The sequence below is a fragment of the Delphinus delphis genome, chromosome 1, assembly GCF_949987515.2.
Source record: "Delphinus delphis chromosome 1, mDelDel1.2, whole genome shotgun sequence".
Lineage (NCBI taxonomy): Eukaryota > Metazoa > Chordata > Mammalia > Artiodactyla > Delphinidae > Delphinus > Delphinus delphis.
In genome coordinates this window covers 120,390,073-120,412,557 of record NC_082683.1, presented here as the reverse complement: position 1 = coordinate 120,412,557, position 22,485 = coordinate 120,390,073, and the positions used below count along the sequence as shown (strand labels likewise).

The window sequence follows — 22,485 nt, the reverse complement described above, 5'->3', positions numbered from 1 at the left end:
CATCATCTTGCTTATAGAAAAACTAAGCCCTGGAAAGTTTAAGTGACTTGTTCCAGGTCACAAATCAAAACTAAAAAGCGCTCATCCACTTTTCTATCATATTGAATTGTCTCAAATTAAGAGAGGTTGCCTACCTTAGGAGTCAGTGCTTGGAATGTATGAAGCCTCACTTCCATTGGTTTTTTTTTTTTTTTTTTTTTTTTTTTGCGTTATGCGGGCCTCTCACTGTTGTGGCCTCTCCCGCTGCGGAGCACAGGCTCCAGACGCGCAGGCTCAGCGGCCATGGCTCATGGGCCCAGCCGCTCCGCGGCATGTGGGATCCTCCCGGACCGGGGCACGAACCCGTGTCCCCTGCATCGGCAGGCGGACTCTCAACCACTGCGCCACCAGGGAAGCCCGTTCCATTGGTTTTATATCTTTGGTCTAGCTCAAAGGTATTTCCAAATATTTCAGGAGTAATTTATTATGTAGGTAACCTGTAATTTCCCAAATTACTTGGTTGATGTAGTATTATCTTCATAGATACAATATATAGGATTTTAGGATCAACTGCTTGAAATTAAGAGAAATCAATCAATAATTCTTTTGTTTATTCCAATTGTATAATGATGGAACTGAAATAACTACCTGTTTATTTTAGAAATTATATAATTATAGCATGCTTTTTTTTGGTTCTTTAGCTAGTTTAACTTTAATTTAGCTGGTATTAACTTTAGTGACCTTTTCTACTTTATCTCCTTTACCTTTCACTCTTCCTATTTATCTATCTATCTACCTTTTATTATTGCCGTTGTTTAGTTGTTATATTTACTAAAGAGATTTTGCAGTTTTATCTCATTTGTTGATTGGATTTGGATGTAGCCCTGAAAAATATCAACTTTTAGTTTCCACCATTACCAGCACTGTTGGTAGGTTTCCCCTTGAATTATGTGCAATAACATTTTTAGGTTTTCTACTATCATCCAGAGGTATTAAGAAGGGGTGTTGCATCTTACAAGAACTTTAGAAATTTAATATACTTTTTTCTGAATTTACTTCAGTATATTCATTATCCAATTTGGAAAAATTTAAAGGAAGACACTAGAAAAATGGCATAGGTAGTTTCAATACAACTATTTGTAGGAGTGTTCACATACCTCCAAATTACAAGTTTTCACAAGTAAAAGTATTTAAAATAGACAACTCTGATTTCTACAATATATCAGTCCTTTGTAAACCCTTGGGTGGGGACAGTGAAAGGAAGGATGTCATTGAAATATTTTTTAAATGAAAAACTATTGGTGATTACATTACCTCTCTCCCAGGGTCATTGAGGATGAAATTAACACTAACACTGGGCTTGGTCACCCAGAAAAAATAATTATATATATCAGAAAGTTATAACAAACTTATAAAAATCAAAATATGTCCCTCAAGATTTTCCATATTATTCACATAGTAGCTTCTTTCAGAGAGGGAGATGAAGATGCAATGTCTCTATTTTCTATGTCCTGGGAAAGGTGGTAAAGCTTTGAATCATGTTCACACTCTTCCCTCTCCATCCACATTGGCCTTACAACTGACTTTTTCAAGACATTTAAATAATCAGTTCAATCTTTTTTGCTCTAATGCATCACCATTTTGCAGGTGTCTCCCATTCACTCCCTAGCTTTACAGATAATAGGATCAATGATCACTTTAGGGAACAAAAGTAATAGCATATATATTAACTTCAATACAACACGTATTTGAAATGAGAGTAAAGTTAGCTTAATAACATGGTAGAGAGGATTTTTTTCTTACATAAATACAATATGTGATGGCTCAGTGTACTATAGTTCTTGCATTTATGCTATAATGTTGCCTTTTAAGTGTGTCTTCCTTTCTAAAGGGGTTTTTGGTTCAGAACTTATTTTGGAAGAAGACACTTAAAATAAATACAGTTTAAGTGGGGACAAAAATTTCACAGTAAATAATGGATAAAACTTTGATTAAGACATCATAAAGAAAGTAAATTCATTTTACCTTTAATAAGTTTAGTTTATAATTCCAGCTATGTCCAAATAAATAGAATGAACAAGAGTTTATCAAGGACCCAGTTTTGGTTTTGTGCTAAAAAAATGTTAACACAATTAAGATCTTTACCTTTAAATAACACAATAAAGATCTTTACCTTTAAAAGATTAATAGTAAGGAGAATCATATTTGAAAGAAAAAAATACTCAAGATCTACCTCAATTTTTCAAGGACAACTCAATTTTTCAATATTTATTTCATTCTCCTTTGAAATTGAAATATTGTCTCTCACAGTTTGCTTGCAAAACAAGCAGTCCTGTTTGAGTGAAAGTAATTATAAAAATAGTTTTGAAAAATGTTCTTACATAATCCTGAAACTGATCACCTAGATCATGAATACTAAGATAACAAGGATGTTATCTTTAAATGGAATCCAAATAATTTGATTTATATAAAAATCCTGCCCAAAGGAGACATTTCCAGTGTAAACAAATACAAATTAATAATAGCATACTGATTTACATGGCTAATGCTACAACAGACACTGAGTATTACTTTTCATATCATTCAAATGTAGTCAATGGCCATAAATTAAAGAGGAATTTGGACAATTATTTGGTAAACACATGTCCAGTCCCATGGAATCCAACATCTCTAATTAATTTCATTAATATTCCTACCTTCTCCAAATAGATCATTTTCAAACACTTTCTCTCCTCCTATACTTGGTTATATCCCAGTGAACTGTAAAGATTACGAGAGAGTACCGTACCAGAACAAATAACAAAATAATTCTATTTTCAAATATTTCTAAACATGATGGTGTCTGTGCATATAAACTTAAGTCAATGACTAATTGCAATGTTCTACTTCAATTTCAGTTGAAGACAGACAAAACTCATGCTTTTGTCATTCTTCAAATTTTTCCCACATATCCTTAATCGGTTATTCGATAAATATTACTAGGATGGGAGATTTATGGGGACAGTGATTTTTGTCTGTTGTGTCCACTGCAGAAACACTAACACTTTGAAGAGTTTCTGAAACATACTATTCATTAAAAAAATGTGTAAAACAAAACAAAACAAAACAAAAACAAACAAAAATGTGTGTATGAATGTGCATAAATGATGAGCAACTAATATGGGTAATTCAGATAATATTTTCTATAAATGATAAATACGTATTTTCAGAATTCCCTTTTTAGCTTTAATTATTTAAAACCACAATAAATTATATGTTTGAAATTAAGGATCAAGGATTAGGTAAGAGGTAAGAAACTTAACATGTCCTCAAATTTGAATCAAAGGGATGATCTTCAGTGTTTCTATTGTTATTTATGCCAACAATGAATTTGCAATGTATAGGACCACTAATATAGATAATACAATAGAAGATTAAATAAACAAATAATTTATAAATGTTTTTCCAATAAATTTTATCACCAAAATAAGGACACAAATAAAATGTGTTCTACCTTTATAATACTCCCTCTCATTCTACCTTAGGCTAGGAACAACTTGATTAAAGTTGATAGACAACTTACCAGTCAAACTGCAAATGTAAATAATGAATATGGGCATATAATCATAACTTAATCTAAATCGTGCCCAATAAAATATTTAAAATAAGAATATAAAATGAAAAATCATTTCTCAATCTTAAATTATAAATTAACATTAAATAAGAAAAGAAAGTAGGGGTTCCAAAATGCAATACAAGATATAAAAGGCATAGAAAATTTAGAGGTAAATATGATAATTATATCTTATAAGAAATTTCTAATTATCCAACATCATTGACTACTGGAAAAATTACGATTGTGCTCAGGTATAAATCAGTGGCTCTTAAATATTTTGGTCTCAAGACCCCTTTTCCAGTCTTAAATATTGTTGAATTTCTTAAAGAACTTCACTTTACGTGAGTTATATCTATCAATATTTATCATATTCAAAATTAGGAAAAATTTAACATAAGCAGTTGACAAATATATATTCCATTAGTCATCAAAGCAATGATGTCATCACATCTCATGGAAATGTAGGAAAAGTCCACTGCACACTAAGGAAGGAATGAGAGTAAAAAAGGCAAATAACATCTTAAGAGTCTTAAGAATTTTTTGACCTTGTAGAGTCCTGCAAAGGTCTCTGGGACACCTAGGGATCAATGGACACACTTTGAGAATTATTCGTCTACATCTACAGTGATGAAAATGAGGTATGAACTGTGAAAATGAAAAAAAAAAAAGAAACAATTAGCACCAGCTTTTTTTGACAATCATCTTAAACCAGTATATACATGAAAATCATTCTATGCTGTCTTTTATTTTTTATTTTCTGCACTAAAAAAATCAAGTTCTAATGCCTTACTTGGAAAGATTTATTATTATTATCATCAGTCTTTTAATTTCTCTAAGCTTCTTCAGAATTTGTTTCACCCAGAACTTCACAACTCTAGAATTATAAGGTCTGAGTTAAATATTATATGTATCATAAAAATTTGCTTGTCTGTTCTAATTTTGCCTAAAAAACCCCACAGAAAACTATATTACACAGAAATCCAGAGCAAATAATGAAATTTGGCAGGCATAAAACAATGCAAATTCTTTCCCAAATGGCTTTTCTCTACATTAAGTCTCTTCAATTTTCTTGTACATTAATAGTTGGATGGAGCCAAAGTAGTTATTTACTTTAAAAACGTCAGTAGCAATGAGAATGCTTTATAGCAAACTAAAAGTATATATAGAAAGTATATATATATCCATATAGAAAGAAATTTGATTTGTGTAGTATAAAAATTACATTTTCTCTCTCTAGACTCCGACCTCATTTTACCTAAAGAGTCAGATAAAAATATAATGTGACCTATATGTATAACTGAATCACTTTGCTGTATACCAGAAACTAACACAGCATTGTAAATCAACTATACTTCAAAAACAATTTTTAAATAAAAATAAAAGCTATAAGATCTCTGAAAAAAAAATAATGTGACCTATAGAACTTAAAATAATGTGGTTTTTAGTTTCAAATGTCTTAATGAGGAAAAGTAGATTTTGCTTCTGTGTTCTTTTAAGAACAAATAAAGTAGAAGTAGAAATTTTATTGCATTGTCTTTCTTATGTTTAGAAATAGGGACCTACCTCCTGACTTTTTCTTTTTGTTTTATTTTATTTTATTTTTTTTTGTCCGCACTTTGAGGCTTGTGGGATCTTAGTTTCCCAACCAGGGACTGAACCCGGGCCCTTGGCGGTGAGAGTGTGGAGTCATAACCACTGGAACACCAGGGAATTCCTACCTCCTGATTTTCATCAAGCATTTTCTTCTTTAAAACTCATCTGTTCTTGTTTGATTTGTAATATTAATATTTTGATTAGTTTCTGTTCAAATGATCATTTAATTAATTTTATCTTTCAGTATTTTAAAACACATTGAGGTATAAAGCTATGGTTCTATCTACATTATTTCTCTTTATACATCTGAAAAACATAATACCCCAATCAAAATATTGCTGAAATGTTTTCACTTGAAATCCGAAAGTTTTTTTTGTCACCTCAATGATTAAAATATATACTTACAGACTCAACAAAGTAATAAAATAAAAATGGCTATTTTTCACACTCTGACTCATTATACATAAAGATTCCTTTCATCCTATCCCATCCCTGTATGTCCCCCTCCCTCCCAAAGATTATCTTGCACAACAGAGAATGGGTAAAATATCATGATTTTACATAATGTAGTACATTCGGATGAAAAGTGGGAAAAAAATCAAGTAATTCATGGATAGATAGATATCTGGAATTAGGCAATGTTGTTAAGTAGCTACCTACTAGCCTTTGGCATTACTCCACCTCTCCCCAGGTGGCATTTCACCCAGTTCCAGGATCCTTCCTACCCAGGTGATAACGTTCCCAGCCCCAAGCTCAGATTGTACCTTCTGTCCATGGTCCCGCACTGCGTCCCCATCAGCCTTCTCATGCTCCATGCTTCTCATTTCTTTCCTCCATCAGCATTTACTTGTCTGTCTCATTTGCTCTGGGTCCTGCTCTCTGCTGGTAATTTGGTAAATTAACTTTTTGAAAATAAATTTGTTTATACCTAAAATAAAATAATTTGCAATCAAAAAAGTAAGTTTAACTTTGTTAAAGACATGTCATAAATAGCATTTAAGGGACTTTGACATGTTAAAAATTAGGCCTCTTCTTGGATCATGTATTAATAGTCCCGCTCAATCATATAGGCCCATAGTTAGATCACGTGACAAAGGCACAGCAATACTGAAGCCAAGTTTGATACTTAGATAGGCCAGTTGGTCCTGCTATTCATGTCAGATGAAATGAACATAGAAGTCCTCAGTATGAACCAGTAATTCTTTATGTGGATGGCTTGACACACTCATGGCTACTACTAGAAAAGAACAAAAGTATCCATTGATGATACGTCAGTGAATTCACCTTTGGGAAGGAAGGTGGATAAACAAGAGACGGTGTCATATGTTCAGAGCTATATATTTACTGTCTGTGCCTCTGCATGTGCAGTAGAGATATTTCTGGCAATGAATGTTAAATGACTATAGAAAGATTTTTAAATGCATAACCAATCTTTCTAAGAAAATATGGAAACTCTTAAAAACCCAAAACTTTAGAAGAACACTTTGATTTTCACAGACAACCAAGAAATACAACCCTTGCCCCCAGAGAAATAGGCAGAAAACTTTGAAAGCTGAAATCCAATTTGATTCTCTCAGATTTTTGCTGGCTATTTGCTGTGTTCACATCATTACAGTTTGTTTTCTTTTTATTTTAAACTATCCAAGTTTCCTTTTTAAAGCTTTTCTCTGCTGCCTTTCTTTTCTTTGCACAAACACATTGAAATGAGGAATGTTAAGTCTGTTTCTATTAACCTCTTACACACATTCCAGAAGACTTCACCTCCAAATGATCTCATTCTGATTTCTTTCCCTTTTGAACCCTCTCCTTTCCAGAAACAGAGAACACCAAATTCCTTCTGATCAAAAGTGACCATCTGCTTCGGGTCAGAACAGAATGGACCACTGATCAGCTACTGCCTTTGTAACCAACACTTCTCTCCACTCCCAGTGCCCGCCCTGTTTCCCAACCCAGCCACCCATACCACTTGCCCAAGACAGCAGCTCTCACAGAGAGATGGTTTAGTCAGAGTTCACCACGGCAATATGGATAGGAAACTCTTTTGACAGGTGCTGCAAAGGAGCCTTACGGAAAGTGGAGTTTCCAGCAGCGGTCTGTGGAAGTAGATTCAGGACCTTCTCCTACAATTCGGCCACAACAAGGGACCTTCAGTCATAGTTCCTCACACAATTCAGTCAATGATTCATCTTCTTACTAACCTCTCCAAGCTCTCATCTTATTGTCCAGGGTGGAGGGATACTTCTATCCATCCTGTATGAGTGTTTCTAAACTTAAAGCTTACCTAAAATCTCAGCATCAAACAAAAACAGCTCAGGAATTTTAAAATGCCCTTAATATATATATAAAATGTAATATATCCAGAGCAACTAAATTAATTTTCAAGGTTTTAAAAACACTTCAATTAGTTTGGGTATGGTTTTAAAAAACAACCTATTTTGCAATTCTTCTCCCTGGTTGGCGTCACCTTCTAAAACAGCCGGGCCTATATTCCACCAAACCAACTGGCTTGGAAAAAAACATTTCCAGGGATTTCTAAATACAAACAGAGAGTTGTTTAGGTATGAGGATGATTTGGCACAATCTGTCTAAATCCTTCCCTTCAGGTTTCCTAGCATGCAACTAAACCCTGGAGGGAGAGAAAAAGTTTCTCCTGGCTTACTCCATAATTCTCACCTGGCCCATATTTTCTTCTACTTCAAGCAGAAATCTGCTGAAAAGCTTGCCAAATATATATATATATATATATATATATATATATATATATATATATATATATATATATATATATGAAAGGCTCTTTAGGGACAATTTCGCCACTTTTGATAGAAATGACTGCAGATGTACACACCGCCTCCTCTACAGAGCCTCCTTACTGCTGCACTTGGCTTGTGCAGTAGGAGAGTTTTACTTCCCTGGTTTGTGGCAGCTTAATTATCAGCCTTCAGAAAAGAGGATCAAGTAGGTAGACCAAGTCTAAATCGTGTTCTGCCATAATTTCTAGCAACCTCTAATCATTTGTAAGGAATGGAGTGTAAATAGCAAATAAATAAATGACAATTGTTTTTAGTGAAATCAGGAGAGTTTGTATTTCAGGAGCCAATGTATTTCAAAAGCAAAGGCTTATTAGGTGCAATCATAAACAAGGGTTAGATTGCCGATTCTGACAATTTCCACCTATGTGTTCTTCATCAGTCATGCTGCCACCCGCACACCCCGACTCTCTGATGGCTCACTCAGAAAACAGAAATGAAAATATCTGCAATGAATCCCTCATCCACTAGGTGTGACAAAATGAGAAAATGGATGATGAAACACTTTGCACAATGTGAAGAACTATTCTAAATGTATAAGAATATCCATTAGAGCATTATTCAAAGAAAGGGAGTTAAATGCATTTTGCTGCAAATTTTAAGACCCACACCTAGGAAAACTCAAAGTATCATAGGAATACTTAAATCATGATAATTAAAAATAGAGTGAAATAAGAGAAGCATTTGACTACTGTGACATTCACAATTATGAAATATTTGCAGTAAAATGAAGTAAGAAATCAACTGAAATTATTTGATGGAAAAAAAGGTGAGAGGTGGAATTTTAAGTACTCTTGGACAGTACTAGGAAGGCTAACTAGAAAAGGGAAACTGCTTTGGTGACAGTCTATAAACTGGGCTCAGTAAATGCATATTCACAACTATCTTAATATTTAAGCTGTTTCCTTAATTGCCTGCTAATTCAAGGAACATCACAGTGGTTTGCCCTTTGTACTGCCACATACATCCTCAATTGCTCCTAAATATCTGATTAGTTGGGACAAAAGCATATTAAATTTTTAAAATTTCTGAGAATACAGAGAACTGCAATAGGAAAGTACAAGTCTTAATTTTAGTTTTGTGGAAAGTACAGGATGATAGAATCAAGTGTTTTAGGGCTGGAAGGGACTTAAGGGGGCAAACACTGCTATCGTTTTTTTTAATCCTTTCTTTGATATATGTTTTTGAATCAAAATTAAATTTAAATTTGAATTTGAATTACAATGAAGATAATTTTATAATCACCCTGGTTTGATCCCTGTCACTGGCAGTGAGTGGCATTCTTTCTTGGGGGAAAATTCCACAAATTGTTGGTGTCAAGTTAGGGACAGATATTAACTAGATTTCCTTCCTAACAAAGCCACGGAATCAAGTCTAGGTGCCTGTCCGGAGCAAGACTCGTTGGATTTGTCTTCCTCTATCCAGAAAGCTGAGAAGATTGTGAAGTAGATCAGATGTGCAAGAAAGGAAGAGTGGAAGCATTGCCTAGAGTAGCCCAACCCCATTATTTATTGACATGTTTATGTAAGCTCTGGTACTTTTCTTTGGTAATAATTCCCCATCCATCTTATGTTTCCGACATGAAACTTTGTCCTGCAACTCAATATTCTATCATTATAGCTCGCACTAGCAACGAAGCAGTAACCTTAAATTCTCTATTGCAAGGAATCAAATGAGAAAGCAAAAACTGACACACTCATTTTAAGCTGCATCATATAACAATGGCTCAGAACCCAGTGGTTTATGAATGAAATAAAGATAATTCATTACACAGGCACTTGGATATTCACATGCCCAACACATCTGATACACTTGACAACTACGGAAATATGAGTGGAAAAAATGTGTTCATAGGATCAAGAAAGAACTTTCACCATGTAAAGGTGAATGAGTGCATTAACATTTTTTTCCTTTACTTTCTCTCTCTAAGAATTTCCAAAATCCATTGAATTTTTTTTTAAAGTTACACTTGAAATAATATTCAACAAAAACTGATCTACATTCCAACTGGTATGCTAACTCGAATTGTGAGTAGTTTAAACTTTTATCACAGTGCAATATATTTATAGTCATGCTTGAACAGATTAGGTTAGAAGCATGCGTTCCATTCTGCAATATGAATACTGTTAATCTATTTCCCAACAAAAGTCAAAAGATGCCCAGTGCATAGAAAAATACAAATCACTGTAGTCAATACATTATGGGACTGATCTTGGGACTTACACAGTGATGATGAAGTCCTGAAATGCCATGCCCACAAAAGCACATTAAAAAGTGGATAAACATACTTTATTAGACAATCTCTAAAAATTAAAAGATGAGGGCTTTAAATTTGGGGGATGTTCTTGCTGTGTGCTTTGAATAGTGCATTTCTGCTCACCTCCTGGCTTGACTGGTCCATCAGACATCACCTTCCTGAGGGCTAGCTGGCTTTGGTCTTGGTTGCCATTAGCTGGTGGAGGCAGATTATCAGACCGAGTTCTTTGAATGGGGAGGACTCCTGCTACGCTGTGTCTGTGCTGCTTCCTGGCATGATTAGACTGACCGCTTTTATGTGCTGCTGTGGTAGTGTGGGTGAAATGGAAACCCAGAGTATGTATCCTCAGATGGAACCAGCTTGAATGTTATTCATGCAAACAGAAGTGATCTTTTGCTCTATTGAAGTAAGTTGTGTTTTCAAAAGCCAAAATGACACCACATGCACAGCACTAAAGGGGGTTAAAACTGGCTGTTTCTTTGGAAATGTTGACTTTGAGAGATGGGGAGAACATTCATCTATCTCCGTTGTTTGCCTGATGCCTCTTGGAAGTAACAGTGCCCCTACATTTTTAGTCTCTGTACTCACTAAGTTCTTATATAATTCTATCAATTGAAATTACAGCAGTTAAGATGGGTGAATTGTTACGCTTTAATTGATACCTTGACTTCCAAAGGATTTCCAATGGTTAGAAAAAAGAATAACCCTATAAATTCTCTTGTATCATATACAAAGTGTGATCCAACAGAATGGACCCCACTGTGCTCCTTAATGAGGTAACATGGCCTCATTGAATATGCTTAGACATATATTAATACTACATACTTTTTTGAGAATATAAGAAACATTATTTTCTTTAGATTTTTTTTCCAAAAGACTAGAAAGTTTCTCACACGGAAAGCTTCATTATTTCACATGCATAATTTATTTAAAAATTTAAGCATAAAATGTTTTTTCCATTTCCCCTAGGTTCTAGAACTTGACTGTTGGTTACATGACTCTTCTGCCTAAAATTTTTTAGTGTTTTTCAGAGGTGAGACTCTCATTGCTAATCTGCTCAAAATGCTTATGTGTGCCTTTTTTTCGTGTAATGCCCAGAAAACTGGCAGCCACTTGCGCTTATAATTCCTGTATTCTAAAGGATATTTAAGTGCACACAAAAAGGACACACAACATAGTTTTGCCTGCACACATCACAGACACAGCTACCAAATACTATGAGCCAGGTTGGATGGATGGTGGAGACAAAGGAGAAACAGCCAGTTTTATTTCATTCTATGTAAATTAAAACAAAAAAGAACTAAATGAGAGACAGCATATTTATGTATCGATACTGTTCCTATACAAAGGAACAGAGAACAGAGGGAGCAGGAAAAGCACAAAACAAAGCAAATGGGGAAGGACAGCAGGAAAGAAAGGCAACAGATGAACATTAAGCTGCCATGCTGAGGAATTTATTTGCGTCTTTTACTTGGTTGAAGGCGGAGTTGTTGCACTAGCGGCTTTGGCAGCGGCTATAGCAGCCCCTGCATCTTCCAGGTGGGTCTGAGTGACGCTGGTTTTGCTTTGACCGTGAGATGGTCCATGAGAGCGGAGATGGCCTTTGGATGAGGATTTCGAGCTACCGGGACTACTATGGGATTTCTCAATGGTGGGAACCTGCATGTCTGGTTACAAAAGGGTAAAACATGAGTTAAAGTTGCTCCAGCGTTCCTCCTGTCAAGCTGGGTCTCACATAATTTGAAACCGCCTAAGATTTATGTTAATTCTGTTTCTTTTTTGGCGCGTTTATTCAACTGCTCACCATACAGCAGTGTGATTCAACATTTGGGAGACAATTTTTGGGAGAAAAGGCAAGAGGATGATAATCTTGAGAAGAGAGGTTTGAGAAGAGGAATGAATACATTCTAAGTAGTCTCATATAAATGAATATATTAACTTATAGTTTCACCAAGCAACTCTGCTAATTCTAGTAGGGACCAGGTAAGAAACAATAGGCTGACACTGCCGCAGGAGGAGTTTTAAGTAAAATTCCTGGAGGAAGATGTGTGAGTCACTGGGATACATGGAAGTGGAGACTATTATATCATCATCTCAGGTGATTTTAGAGAATGTATATATAAGATCACACATTTACTGTGGTAGTCATAGGGAGAGAGGTCTTTATACCAATCATCTTACAGAATGTTAATTACTGCAGAGTTGATCTGGCTAAGTGGAATCCAGAAATGATCTATACAATTCATAAGTAATCTATAGCACTTACTGTAGTCAGTGGTTTATTGTATCAACTCAGTGGCCTCCTGGACGTGACCTCAGTTTTTCATCTCCTAGAACACTTGCATTTCCAATCCAAATTGTAAAGAACCACTTTTCAATTTGCTGTACTTCCTGAGAATTGGCGAAAAGGAATACTCATATCCAATATAAAAATTTTTATTTAATATTTATAAATAGCTCAGCATATCCTGGAAACATACTACATGGTTCCCTCATACAGGCAGTAACTCATTTTATGATGAAGATTACTGTTGTGTTGTAGGATAACTGGTTATTGAACCTCCCAAAGGAAAAGCTCATTCCAATGGGAAAGCTGTGCATATTGCCAAACCCAATGTACGATGCTGCAATTTAAAAATAATAATAGTAGTTAAAAAAAAATCATAGAATTAGTTTGAATGCACCATTTAGGAAAGGTTCAAGTAATTTTCAGCATACCAACTGTTTTGATGACATGAGGAAAATGTTTTTGATATAATTAAAAAGCAGAATGCAAAACTGTTTTGTCCATATATTACATATATGATTTATGAGTAAGAATATGCATATGAAAAAATAGGGATTTAAACAGAAGAAACATGCATAAATGGTAATGATGATTATGTCTAGTCAATGAACTGTTGAGGATTTTTATGTTTTCTTTATGAAATACCCCAATGTACTTTATAAAATCATATTAACCTCGATTTTGAGAGCTGAAAAAGACCCAATAGCTCATATAACCCAACCTCCTCCATTTTATAGGTTGAAAAACAGAGAACCAGAGAGGTGAAGATCACAAAGGCATCAACCTAATTATGAGCTGATCTGAGACTAAAGCCCATTTCTCCTGATTCCATATCCATTATCTTTGCATGATATTATATTAAATATTTCCCAATATAATACTTTTCAAAAGATATTAAATATACAGGCACTCATATTCAAGAAGATACTGAGTGAAAAAACAGACAAAAGTTTTTTTCTACTTGAAATATCTCCTACCTTTGGATAGGTCAGGGAAGATACCATGGCTTCTACTTTTGATGACAGATGGCTTTGGGGACTGTTGGCTGCTTTGACTGGAATGGGGCTTGCCATGATCAATGCTTTCAGTCTGTTCTTTGAGAGGATACCACCTAGGCATGTTATCGAGGTGCGATGTGCTAGATAAATCAATCAATACCTCAAAAAAAAGTGCAATAAGTGAATAAAATTTATGGATTAAGCTGTAATTCATTTGTTGTTTTTTTCTGTGATCTGAAATTTATTCAAGGACATAAGTCAAAGGATATAGTATAACCTTTAGGATGATGACGTCTTCCTCATTTTTCTTCACCCATGATACTGAGACTGTCTTGTGCATACCAGACGCTGTATAAATGTTTGGTTAAATCGAACTGTATGACATCTCTGACTATTAATTAAATTATTTGGAGATGATGCAAAAAGGTAGAGTCACAAGTCAACCTCTTTATGAAATAAAGTCTTCTTTTGTTAAATGGACACGTTATATTCTTAAACTGGGCTAGTGCTTTTTTTGCAGATTGTTTGATTTTAGTTACAAGAGAGAAAAAATGAAAAAGAATGGCTAATTTTCTATTACTAACTTATTCCCTCTATTTTAAAACATACTTTAGTTCACATTTGAAACAGAGATATTACCAACAGTTTACAATAAGAAAGCACTGTGTCATGGTTTAATTGGCAACATGTTTTCTTTCTTAGTGGTACATAAACAATGGTGCATTTTACAGTAGTTGGCATCTTAAATTTGAGCAGATATTAAAAAATAAAACCACACAATGGATATATGCTTTAGGTTCATGAGAACAATAAATTATAAGGACTTCAATAAATCAGCTTTTTGAAATAGGACAATAAATCAGATATAACCGTACTCTAGAGTAGTCCTGCCTAAGACCAAGATTAGTCCAAGTGGCTATACCGCATGGAGCCTGCAGGTGAAGTTCAAATGATCTAGTTTTGATGGGAAAGAGGTACAGAGTGTAGGAACCAAACAAGACCTCATGTCACCTAGACTACTCAACTGTTTTCTATTGTCTCTATCAAAAGGATATTGTATTTTCTAGGTGTTATATATTTTTAGAGATTTATTTTTTAACATTAATTCATAACTTCTGCTTTAAGCAAAGATCACTAAACAAAATATGTATTTTTGGAATATGATAGATGAAAAATATCACAGAATCTGACCATCCTGCCACACATTTCATAATTAGGTTACACTCCTTGTAAATTTATAAAAATTGTTTTTACTGTTTTCTCCTACTTCTAGTTTTGCTTCTTAAAATATTGTGAGATTTTTTTGTGGGACACTTAAAAGAAATAAGAATGTAAAATGTCATGTCAAGTCATTCATACGTGCAATGAGGAATAGCAATTAAATAACCTGAAAATGCATTTGAAAAAAATCCAGCTCATTTTATATTACAATAAATTTATCTCAAATCTTTTACATAATCATTTGGATTCACAGCACGATTATATAACTTTCAATCAAAACAATTAATATTTCATCTTGCAAATTAATTATAAAGTACATCAAGTGGTAAAGTGAAAATTATTTCTCCAGGTGCTATTCATCTATTCAAAGAGTCATTCGTAAATAAATTCTATCCACCAAAGAATTTTATCCAGAAACAGTTATCTTATACACTTAAGAAATATGCTTTCCATAAAGAGTTAATTGATGGTTTATAATGAAGCAAATAAAAAAAGGAAACCATAGGCTCACCTCACCAAGAAAATCATTGGAAGAAAATCTATCATAATCCCAGATTGTCACCTCCAATGTTTTCTTCTTGAGCTACAGTTCAAATCAAAATGTCATTAAACCTCATTTCTCATCATAAATTTTCATTATACTCATATAATAGATTCATTTATATTTTCTTTCCTTGAACTCTTTTCACTTATGTAAAAATACTTTGTTTATATAAAACTGTATACTTACATTCAATATTATGTAAACTGTCAATCATTTTGTGGTCCAACCAAGTATTTGATCATAAGATACCTCACTATTTTTCAAAAAAAAAGGGTGATTTTTACTTATTTCCTGTTATTCTACCCCTGCCCATTATTAAAAGTACCAAGCAGAATCTACATATACTCTTTAAATACATGAAATTCATAGGTTGCAAAAATGTCTAGGTTATTCAAAGTATTTGGATTATAGTTTTTTGTTTCAGTAAATTGCCAAAACACATTAGTAGCACTGTCTTATTTCTGCAGGTGAAATTTAACTTATTTTAAATTCAAGAACCCAGATTATAATTTATATCCAGCTTCAATTTCATAGTCAAATTAGAAATCTTCCAAAGGATAAATTAGAAACCTCATTTTGAAAGACAACTCATTTGTAAATTGTTTTCATGGATGTCTTCTTCCTATTCTATTTGTATTCTTTTCTCTCTGAATTCATCTTTATAAACCATCAGTTATTTTCTATTATTGATACAAAGTTATGACATGAAGACTTTCAGAAACACATTGATGCAATTTTGCTTAGAGTCATCTATTTGTTGTGATAATCCTTTACACTCGTCTTCTTCATGCTTTCTTCCGTACAGTTTAGTTGCACCATGCCAGATCTGTAGGAAGCCTCAATTTAGAAAAGAGATGATCCCTAAATTGTTGCCAGGAGGGGTAATTCATTTCAGTGCATCTGAATCTTATTTTTTCTTTGTTTATGAAAGTCAAAATACAGCTATTTGGAAAATATTTTCCCTCAAAATATGATAAATAGAGCCCAGTCTATTGAAATATTTAATTTTGAAATAATCAGTGGAAAATGTCCCACTAGTCTTATTCATTTTGTTTATTTTTTAGCTGTTTTGTCAAAATGTGCACATTTTCTTTCACTGTATCTTCGAACTGCACCCAGTTCCTTTTACTGGCTATATTTTTTTTTGTTTGTATGGAAAAATTGATATGAATCACAATCTTTCAATAACTCTGTCATCACTATTTTTATATTAGCCTGAATCTGTCATATAGAAAATAATCATTGCATACCTGTTCCATGGAGATACTTTTATAAATTACTGTTTGATTCCACTCAGGATTAAGACTTTTCTGAACATATTTAGTCCTTCTCTTGTACTCAGCACTGAATTGGAAAAAAAGAATTACCCTGATTATTTACCTTGACCGATGACTTCATAGTCAACCTGAAGGGCATGCAGACTTTTAAAGGTATTTTGTTTTGAATCACCTTGTAATCGTCTCATCATACTCATGTCTTAAACTGTATTTTAAGTTGAATGCACAGTGACAATTTAAAAATATCTTGGGTGCCTTTAGTTTTACTTTCCCTAAGGTATTTTTTTTTAAAGAAAAGCTTTTAGGTGTTCTAACTAGAATACAATTTTAGAAATCTTAATCTCTCCTGAATGTGTGAGATAATTACATGAACTATACAGTAACGTCAACATCTTCATGTCCTATAAATAATTTGATATTTAACTTTCCAATAGTTTTGCAACTGATCATGTCAGCAAAGCCAAATGGTCTTTCAATTCATTTTTTTCTATAGAAAACTGAAATAACTGTACTGACTAAGGAAAGGATGAAAAATGGCTGTTGCTATAGCTGAGATTCCATGAACATTTGTTACCTTATTTATTTATTTATTTATTTTGCGGTACGCGGGCCTCTCACTGTTGTGGCCTCTCCTGTTGCGGAGCACAGGCTCCGGACACGCAGGCTCAGCGGCCATGGCTCACTGGCCCAGCCGCTTCGCGGCATGTGGGATCCTCCCGGACCTGGGCACGATCCCGCACCCCCTGCATCGGCAGGCGGACTCTCAACCACTGCGCCACCAGGGAAGCCTGTGTTACCTTATATTTATAGTAGATTTTAACACTCTTGGTAAAGCAGAATACTTACTTATGAAATAAACTTAATTAAATACAAATTCTTGGTTTATGTCAATAGCTTATGTTACAAATGATGAACCAAATCAAAACTTTTCCTCATTCATTATAACTTGGGGCATTTCAGTTTATCCTTGACTCTTCCATGCCCTCTGATCACCAGTTAGAAGCTTATACCTTACACGTTTAAGCATAACTTATTTTCAAAACTTATTCTAATTAAGTCTGACCAAACATTTATAACTGGCATCAACCAGCTAATAGGGTTGGAATTATTGCCATTTGCTATGAGCCAATGGTGCCCATATACACAAAGCTTTTCTCTAACACTCACTGGCTTTTTCCAAATTTTCTGCCTAGAAAACAAATCTACTTGTTTGGGGTCCATTCACATGCCTGGACTTCATAAACTGCCTTACCCTAAAGGTACTGCATCCTGACCCTGGACCTGTAGTTCTATTCCCAACCGTTGGCAGACTAACTCTTGTTATATTCCTGGTCTCAAGCATTGCCAAATTCTGGAATACCTACTATTGTTCCCCAGATGCTAATTTACTTATTCATTCTAGATAAAACTATTAAGAATCAAGCTCCAGTTCACCACTCACTTTTAGAGATGGGTCTACAGCCAAGTATCTTTTTTTCTCCCTCTGGCTTTATTCTCTTTCTTATCAGACATACACAAGGGCAATAATTTCCAACACTGACTGCATATTAGGATCACTTTGGGATCTGAGTTCCAAGGGTTGTAGGTGGGGCAACTAGCTGGGCACCCACATCCCCCTGCCCTTCACCCCCAAGGAGAGTCTTACTTAACAGGTCTGGGGTGAGGCTTGAGCATCAGAATTTTAAAAATGATCTAGGTAAATCTAAAGTATTGCCAAGATTGAGAACCACTGAGAACCGCTGAGCTCATGTCTCCTAAGACCTCACGTTTCAGCCACTGTGAACTGAATCCAATTTAAGAAATGAAGCAGCACTAGTCTCATTTGTAACCAACCTATCTGAATGTACAAAACAAGAGAGTAGGATTTGACAATTTTGTCATTCGGCACAAAGTGCAAATAATTCTGGGGAAATGTATAGGCAATGATTCAAAGACACAGGAACTTTCATAGACTGTGGACAGAAAGTATACATTTGTACATATACTTTTTAGGTAAATTTGTCTATGTCCAGTGAAGTTTATGCACTCAAGTACCCAGAAAATTCCACTTTGACTTAACTCCACTTCTACTTTAGAGAAATTCTCCCACATGTACAAAAGGAATTTGTTAAAGAACATTCATTGCAACATTGTTTCTAATAGTGTGTTAATAATATAATAAATACATTATGATATATTTATTCAATGAAATTTAAGCAGCAGTTAAATTAAACGAAATACACCTTCATTTATCAAGATAGATAAATCTTAAAAAAAATCTTGAGCAAATAATTTGCAGAAGAAAACCCACAGTAAGTTATCATGATATAAAGTTAAAATTACATGAAATAATACTGTAAATTATTTATGTCTACTTGTATATATGTATGACAAACATTAACATCATAAGACAGCTTGGGAATTGTAGACGTTAAACTCTATTTTGTGGTTATCTCAGGATGACAGGGGAATGGTTTCAGAGGACTTCAGGGGTACCTGTAATATATATATTTTTAAAAAAATATGAAGCCAATATAGCAAAATGTTACGATTTGGTAAAATTGGATAGCAAGAACACAAGTATTTGAGACAGTATTTTCTATAATTTTCAGTAATTTTAAAATATTTTATAACAAAATTCAAAACTATTTTAGCAAATTATGTCCTTTTATGCTTTATGATTTTGATTCTTTAAATTAATGACATAAGAAGAATGAATATGACCACTTTTAAGTTAATAGCCAACTTTGGTTGCTACTGTAGAATTCATGGCTATTCCTGTAGTAGGTATATTAAGAAAAAAACACATTGTGTAGTATGAGCTTTAAAGTTTCTATCTGTTTTGGACTTAATTATCCAAGTGGTGAGATCATGGGAAAAATATGTTAGGGATAAGATTCATAATACAGTGAACAGTGGTAAAATTGTTATTTTTTTCAATTTCTGAAAAATTGAATGCACAAAATTTTAAAATAAGATTGAAGATGGAAATTAATGTCAAATGCAAACTCATGTATTTTTACTAAAATTCTATATATGTCAGTATATATTAAAATAGCCTGAACTATTGAAATGCCTTCAAAAAGATGTATTAGTCAACATATTTTCTTAATTTATAAATATTAATAATTGTTATATTTCACATGCATAGTCATTTTTCACCCATATGTAGCAAAATTATTGAATGCCAACTCTGCACCAGGAATTACGCTCTATCAAAACGTACAGCTGCAAAACTCTTAATTGTACTGACATACCATTATGTCATGAGAAGCACTTTATAAAGTAAGCACATTGAAATAATAACAGCTAACATTTACGAAATGCTTTTTCACAGGCAGAGTTCTAAGTGTTTTTCATGTGTTACATTATTTAACCCTCAAAGCAATTCTATGAGTCCAGTATTATTTATTATCCAATTTTATAGCTGATAAGAACTGAAGCTCAGAGGAATTCAGGCATGTTGGCAAGGTTGCATAGTTATTAATTCATAGGACCAGGTTTCAAACACAGGGAAACTAATTTCTTGCTCTGAAACATGGGCTATATGAACTCAACTGATTAGGCCCATCATAAAATTTCTTAATTGCAGGTTTCATTAGCTGAAGTGTCTAGTTTGTCTTCTTTATTTTACAGTCAAAAACTGTATACTTCAAATTAAATATGTTTTATATATATAATATAAATTATTTATAGTGTGTGTATATATACACATATCAAAAATGAGGACAGCTTTAGAGTTGCCTAGGGAAATATTGAATGGTATATCCTAAGACTAAGAGAGTGCTGTGGAACAACTAAGGATAATTATTAAAAATTTACTTTTCCTCAGATACACTCACATATAACCCCAATTAGTTGGGAAAAATCTAGATGTTCACTTTACTAGGTTATCGTAATCTTACTAATAAGTTTGAATCTCTAGTTCTCTCAAGACTCAAGGTCTGTGCCCTTTGCCTTTCGGGTTAACGAGGGTAAACACACCTTTCTCCTGATCCTGCCTCTACCAGCCCTGGTTGACCTGTGTAAATGCCAATGAGATCCTTTGTAATGTAAAGGATCACTTGCAACCACTTTGCAATGTACACTTGAATTTCCTGACACGCAGAGATGGCCACACAAAGCTCTTCCTTCAAGAACCCTTGTTTGATAGCTACCATGTACTGACCATCTTGGGCATGATGTCAATGGGCTGTGTTCCCACTTTACACAATTGAAAACTCCACAGTGCTCATTGCCATATCAAAATCTGTGGATGTACAAGTTGAAGGTGGCCAGGTAAGCAGAGGGATTCTTGAATGTGAGCTGAAATCCAGGCTGAGAAATAAGTGGAGTTCCTTTTCCTTTCCTACCATGTCTGGTAAACACACTACAATCCCTCATGGGAAGATTGCAATAATGACATTATTTTAGGACAATTAAGCCATATGTAATAATCAGAGAAGTTTTTTTATAAGGGAAAATAAAAAGTCAAGTAATCAAGATGGAACATGGTGCTTATCAAACAAAAATCTAGGGACTTCCCTGGTGGTCCAGTGGTTAAGACTTTGCCTTCCAATGCAGGAGGTGCGGGTTCGGTCCCTGGTCGGGGAACTAAGATCCCACATGCTGTGGGGGTGTGGCCAAAAACTTAAAAAAAAAAAATCTAAACTTTTATTTCCTTAAAGTTTTGACTAATTTCTTTTATCATTCTTTCTCTTTTTTATTATTGGACAATCATTTTCTCATAGGTAGATATGATTTTAAGGCTGGCAGAAAAAGGTACTTAAAATTCAATTACCCTCTCCTAAACCAGCAGAATAAAAACAGTTCTCTGAGTTTCTCTGTAAAAAAAATTGAGAAAGAAGAATGGAATATAATGGCTTGTTTGTTCTTAACTTTCATAGAATTATCTAAAGTACTGAAGGTCTTCATATATGTATGTATGTATGTGTGTGTGTGTGTGTGTGTGTGTGTGTGTGTGTGTAGTTTTCTCAAAATTACTCCTCTGAATATGTTGCCTTTAATTTAGAAAGAAGCACAGAGCATATCCCATTTTATAAGCTCTGTTTCTCTGTGTGCAATAGTGCATTTATGGGCTGTCACTTGATTGTCCTCTGTGCTCCCTGAGGTCTGACACTATGGCTGTGTTCTCAATGCCAACCCCAGCAGAGAGTCTGGAGCAGTCTGCGCTAAATAAATGGTTTTTGGATGGATCTTTAAAACATGTTTGTAATTCTCTTTTTCCTTTAAAATCTATTGAAATAAAATGTTTGGGCCTTCAAATTGTAAACACATACAACACCTGAATCTGCTTTACATTCTTTCCAGAGGAAATAGTTTGAGATGCTAATGAGGGTGTTTAGAGAAAGTCCAGCCAGGAATTAGGTTTCCAGGTATCATGATAGCAAAAATCAGCTTCAGCCATGGCAAAATCTCACTAGTGGGAAAAAATCTGTACTCTGTCCAACAGTGTAATGAGAGAAAACCACAACGAAATCCTTCAGATATGCTCATTTCCATTTCTTAATTATCCAGGGACAAGTTTTGAGTTCATGGACTCTTCAGGCTATTTCCTTGTCTTTCTTTCACCTCATCTCAGCTGACATTTGGACTGTCAGAGCTTATGAGTATCTTGATTAAAGGATGGCAAGAGGAAATGAAAGGAGACAAGAAAACTGGACCAGTGAAATTCTTTTAGCTAACAGGACATTTTTAAAAAAAATTTTAAGAATGAAGAACGTATTACACTTATTATTGAAGAAAAGTTGTTTGATTTTCTATATAGCGTTGTTAAATAATTTGGTGTAATTCAGTAGCCCAAGCATTCTGCATTTCGTTTTTGCAGGGATAACTGACCATTGGCTACATGGAGTTTATTATACATATTTCTAGCAATAATAGCTACTGCCATTTATTGAGAGCTTACTACGTGCCAGACATTATGCTTATCATTTTGGGTGCAT

The 22,485-nt window shown here is 34.2% G+C and overlaps 1 pseudogene; it reads right to left on the bottom strand.

Annotated features, from left to right (window-relative positions):
- Window positions 1-11,617: 11,617 nt before the first annotated feature.
- On the bottom strand, window positions 11,618-20,700 carry LOC132427234 (protein piccolo-like; annotated as a pseudogene).
- Between the last annotated feature and the right edge of the window lie 1,785 nt (window positions 20,701-22,485).